The following is a 6,058-nucleotide window of genomic DNA, read 5'->3' on the forward strand; positions in this document are numbered from 1 at the left end:
AATAGTTTTCTGAACGCGAATTAGAAACAAAAACTCACTAACAATAGAACCAAATGCAAATTTAATTTAATTCAATAACAAAGTACGATTTGCACGATTTGCACGATTTGCACGAGATGCACGAGTGATTGGCATGGAAACGCCTTTACGCTATCGCTGATTGGTTATACTTTCACATGTGAAATAGCTGTACGCCATTCTGATTGGCTGTATAGGTCTTTTTCACATGTGAAAATAAAGCGTATAGATTTGTACAAATGAGCTTTATGGAATAAAATTCTCATGTTATGTGTAATAAAACTAAATACGCAATATTTAAAGATATATTCATTGACAAGAAAAGCCGCTGTACAAAGTGCGACCCTCGATTCTCTTTTAAAACAAGTAAACTCAGTGGTACGGATAAAATCAGGTAGCGCGTTTCGCAACTTAGCTGATGCGTTAGAAAAAGAGCTAAGACCATAACTGGTTGGTTGTTTAGGTTTATCGAGGGACAGAATGTATTTTCCGCGAAGATCATGCATAAGAAGATTTTGAATGCGCTTATTGCATAGAAATGTAGAGTTTAACTTATGTGGTAAGAGGACAGGTAATTAGCAAATATAAATCTCAGTATTTTCTTATTTACATTATACACTTTGCTTGACACCAAATGACGAAAGGCCAGTTTTTTGCTACGAGGATAACAGCGAAAAAAACACTACTTTGTTGCGAGTTTTCTAGAATAAAAACTTGTTCAGAAATCAAACGTCTACGTCTAACAGCGCACACCAGGGTTACTAGTCCTTAGTATCTGGCTAGAGATCTTCTTCTCACTACTTTTTCCTCCGGCAGCGCTTTAGCCATTTGATGAGGGCCAGTCTCGTGCTTCTCAAGTTGCCTCCTTCATAGCCAAAACGAATTCTGGGTAATTCTGCCATTCCACGACAAGGGAAGCCCCCCGATTCTCATTTCATTGATTTTTTATAAGTGTCGGGTCACCAGGTCCTACCAGAAAAATACAGCACCGATGGAAAATTTTAGCTTTCAAAACTTGCCCAAATTGTATCGGTAGGTCCTGGAATTCGTCCACAGAAATGCCACAGAGACAACTTCACTCGTGAACCGCCATGTTTACAACGGAGCATTTTAGGCGTCCCACTCTGCACGAAACCATCTCTGACCTCTGTTTTCTGAAAACACCAGACGCGCACGGTTCTTACGTTACGTTTATGCCTGTACAATCAACTGAAATGTCAATTGCTGGTAAAAACCAGCGTGTTAAATTTTTTTTTGTAGGCTAGGCCTGATCGGAGAGCCAAAACATTTACGCATGCGCTGACGGAATCTTTGAACAAGAGAGAAAAACGCAGTACCTCCAGACGTGGCGCTGGAGCGTCGTACCAAACGAGTCATCCCGGGATTTCGGCCCGTGCGATCGCTTTTGGACGCAGTTGGCTCTTCGCTGCTTTCTGCTACCGACCTCGCCTCCCGGTACGGCATTGAGGGAGAGATATGTCGGCCCCTAAACCATATGTGACAAATCCCACGCCTACTCACAGCTCCAAACCGCCCTTGTCAATTTAACGTAAGAATTCGATCGCTTATATATTTAAGAGAAAAGTCTTTTTTTCTGCCATATGGTAAGCACTGAAGTCACAGATTACAAATTGTGCGCACGCGCCCTGCTAAAGGTAACATACATACATGCATGCATAAACTTTATTTCATCTCGAATTTCAGAATAACTACAAGAGCTAATATCTTCCAGACTTTACATTTACAGGTAAAATACAAAGCTATACAGGTACATAAATAGTTTACTTCATAGAAAGTGCGGCGTACGGGGTTTTATGCACGAGTTGTTTGTGTCAAAAACCCGAACGAGCGAGGAACGAGCGAGTGAGGGTTTTTGACACAAACAACGAGTGAATAAAACCCCGTACAAAGCACTTTCTATGTCGTAAACTCTTTATTACACATAACATGAGAATTTTCATTAAAATAGTTTTCTGAACGCGAATTAGAAACAAAAACTCACTAACAATAGAACCAAATGCAAATTTAATTTAATTCAATAACAAAGTACGATTTGCACGATTTGCACGATTTGCACGAGATGCACGAGTGATTGGCATGGAAACGCCTTTACGCTATCGCTGATTGGTTATACTTTCACATGTGAAATAGCTGTACGCCATTCTGATTGGCTGTATAGGTCTTTTTCACATGTGAAAATAAAGCGTATAGATTTGTACAAATGAGCTTTATGGAATAAAATTCTCATGTTATGTGTAATAAAACTAAATACGCAATATTTAAAGATATATTCATTGACAAGAAAAGCCGCTGTACAAAGTGCGACCCTCGATTCTCTTTTAAAACAAGTAAACTCAGTGGTACGGATAAAATCAGGTAGCGCGTTTCGCAACTTAGCTGATGCGTTAGAAAAAGAGCTAAGACCATAACTGGTTGGTTGTTTAGGTTTATCGAGGGACAGAATGTATTTTCCGCGAAGATCATGCATAAGAAGATTTTGAATGCGCTTATTGCATAGAAATGTAGAGTTTAACTTATGTGGTAAGAGGACAGGTAATTAGCAAATATAAATCTCAGTATTTTCTTATTTACATTATACACTTTGCTTGACACCAAATGACGAAAGGCCAGTTTTTTGCTACGAGGATAACAGCGAAAAAAACACTACTTTGTTGCGAGTTTTCTAGAATAAAAACTTGTTCAGAAATCAAACGTCTACGTCTAACAGCGCACACCAGGGTTACTAGTCCTTAGTATCTGGCTAGAGATCTTCTTCTCACTACTTTTTCCTCCGGCAGCGCTTTAGCCATTTGATGAGGGCCAGTCTCGTGCTTCTCAAGTTGCCTCCTTCATAGCCAAAACGAATTCTGGGTAATTCTGCCATTCCACGACAAGGGAAGCCCCCCGATTCTCATTTCATTGATTTTTTATAAGTGTCGGGTCACCAGGTCCTACCAGAAAAATACAGCACCGATGGAAAATTTTAGCTTTCAAAACTTGCCCAAATTGTATCGGTAGGTCCTGGAATTCGTCCACAGAAATGCCACAGAGACAACTTCACTCGTGAACCGCCATGTTTACAACGGAGCATTTTAGGCGTCCCACTCTGCACGAAACCATCTCTGACCTCTGTTTTCTGAAAACACCAGACGCGCACGGTTCTTACGTTACGTTTATGCCTGTACAATCAACTGAAATGTCAATTGCTGGTCAAAACCAGCGTGTTAAATTTTTTTTTGTAGGCTAGGCCTGATCGGAGAGCCAAAACATTTACGCATGCGCTGACGGAATCTTTGAACAAGAGAGAAAAACGCAGTACCTCCAGACGTGGCGCTGGAGCGTCGTACCAAACGAGTCATCCCGGGATTTCGGCCCGTGCGATCGCTTTTGGACGCAGTTGGCTCTTCGCTGCTTTCTGCTACCGACCTCGCCTCCCGGTACGGCATTGAGGGAGAGATATGTCGGCCCCTAAACCATATGTGACAAATCCCACGCCTACTCACAGCTCCAAACCGCCCTTGTCAATTTAACGTAAGAATTCGATCGCTTATATATTTAAGAGAAAAGTCTTTTTTTCTGCCATATGGTAAGCACTGAAGTCACAGATTACAAATTGTGCGCACGCGCCCTGCTAAAGGTAACATACATTCATGCATGCTTAAACTTTTTTTCATCTGGAATTTCAGAATAACTACAAGAGCTAATATCTTCCAGACTTTACATTTACAGTTAAAATACAAAGCTATACAGGTACATAAATAGTTTACTTCATAGAAAGTGCGGCGTACGGGGTTTTATGCACGAGTTGTTTGTGTCAAAAACCCGAACGAGCGAGGAACGAGCGAGTGAGGGTTTTTGACACAAACAACGAGTGAATAAAACCCCGTACAAAGCACTTTCTATGTCGTAAACTCTTTATTACACATAACATGAGAATTTTCATTAAAATAGTTTTCTGAACGCGAATTAGAAACAAAAACTCACTAACAATAGAACCAAATGCAAATTTAATTTAATTCAATAACAAAGTACGATTTGCACGATTTGCACGATTTGCACGAGATGCACGAGTGATTGGCATGGAAACGCCTTTACGCTATCGCTGATTGGTTATACTTTCACATGTGAAATAGCTGTACGCCATTCTGATTGGCTGTATAGGTCTTTTTCACATGTGAAAATAAAGCGTATAGATTTGTACAAATGAGCTTTATGGAATAAAATTCTCATGTTATGTGTAATAAAACTAAATACGCAATATTTAAAGATATATTCATTGACAAGAAAAGCCGCTGTACAAAGTGCGACCCTCGATTCTCTTTTAAAACAAGTAAACTCAGTGGTACGGATAAAATCAGGTAGCGCGTTTCGCAACTTAGCTGATGCGTTAGAAAAAGAGCTAAGACCATAACTGGTTGGTTGTTTAGGTTTATCGAGGGACAGAATGTATTTTCCGCGAAGATCATGCATAAGAAGATTTTGAATGCGCTTATTGCATAGAAATGTAGAGTTTAACTTATGTGGTAAGAGGACAGGTAATTAGCAAATATAAATCTCAGTATTTTCTTATTTACATTATACACTTTGCTTGACACCAAATGACGAAAGGCCAGTTTTTTGCTACGAGGATAACAGCGAAAAAAACACTACTTTGTTGCGAGTTTTCTAGAATAAAAACTTGTTCAGAAATCAAACGTCTACGTCTAACAGCGCACACCAGGGTTACTAGTCCTTAGTATCTGGCTAGAGATCTTCTTCTCACTACTTTTTCCTCCGGCAGCGCTTTAGCCATTTGATGAGGGCCAGTCTCGTGCTTCTCAAGTTGCCTCCTTCATAGCCAAAACGAATTCTGGGTAATTCTGCCATTCCACGACAAGGGAAGCCCCCCGATTCTCATTTCATTGATTTTTTATAAGTGTCGGGTCACCAGGTCCTACCAGAAAAATACAGCACCGATAGAAAATTTTAGCTTTCAAAACTTGCCCAAATTGTATCGGTAGGTCCTGGAATTCGTCCACAGAAATGCCACAGAGACAACTTCACTCGTGAACCGCCATGTTTACAACGGAGCATTTTAGGCGTCCCACTCTGCACGAAACCATCTCTGACCTCTGTTTTCTTTCAAAGGTTTGGCTTACCCACATTCCAGCTTAATGATGCTAGCCTGGGGGCTTCTGTAGACGAAGATGCCCCGAAAAATCAGTTATAAAGTTAGAATACTTCTAGATTTGAAGCAAATGGTTCTTTTTACAGGAGATTTGTCACGTGTTTCCTAAACCTGAGCCCACATATTCCCAAAACCGCAGATGTTTCATTGAGGAATTCTTATACTACGAAACCAAGTGTAGCGGACAGTTAATCACCAAAATATGTAATCCTTACCATAGGGAGCCCAAGCGCGTGATAAGACTGTGTATGGTAGATGAAATATCGTCGATTGTGAAGCCTAAAAAACGCTCAGTTTAACGTTCTTTCAATAAAATGAATAAAAATTACTCACCTCTGGTGTATTCTTGTTCCTTTTGGAGCTTATTACACCGTTTCGGGAATTCTGTGTTTTCAATGTTTTCAATGTTCTAAGACGAAGTCAAGGCTGCACACTAAGATTTCGACCGTTGTCAGCTTAGAGGCGGTTTGCGACTCGAAAATCCATCCCAGCCGCGATTTTTTTTTAAATTGTGGAGATAATTGGAGTGGATACCGTAATAGATCCGCAGTCTACTTTCACAATGTTATGACGAAATTCATGATCAATAACAGGACAGACGCATGAAAAACTGACATCAATTTGTTAAATCTAGAAAATTTATTCTCCAGAGGGCAATTATGACACACAGTATAAAATTATTCGTTTGATTGTGTAATACAACTATTTTTTGCAAATGTTAAAGCATTTAGACTAGCTGAAGATATTGTTCATTTTTATTACTGAGATTTAGATATTGCGTGCCATTCAAATAAGGCTTAGTTAAAGTCAGAAAGATCACACAATAAATCACGTTCTCATCATTCTTGTTTAATCACTTACATAAATACATTG

The sequence above is a fragment of the Montipora capricornis genome, chromosome 10 (assembly GCF_036669925.1).
Source record: "Montipora capricornis isolate CH-2021 chromosome 10, ASM3666992v2, whole genome shotgun sequence".
In the NCBI taxonomy this organism is placed as follows: domain Eukaryota; kingdom Metazoa; phylum Cnidaria; class Anthozoa; order Scleractinia; family Acroporidae; genus Montipora; species Montipora capricornis.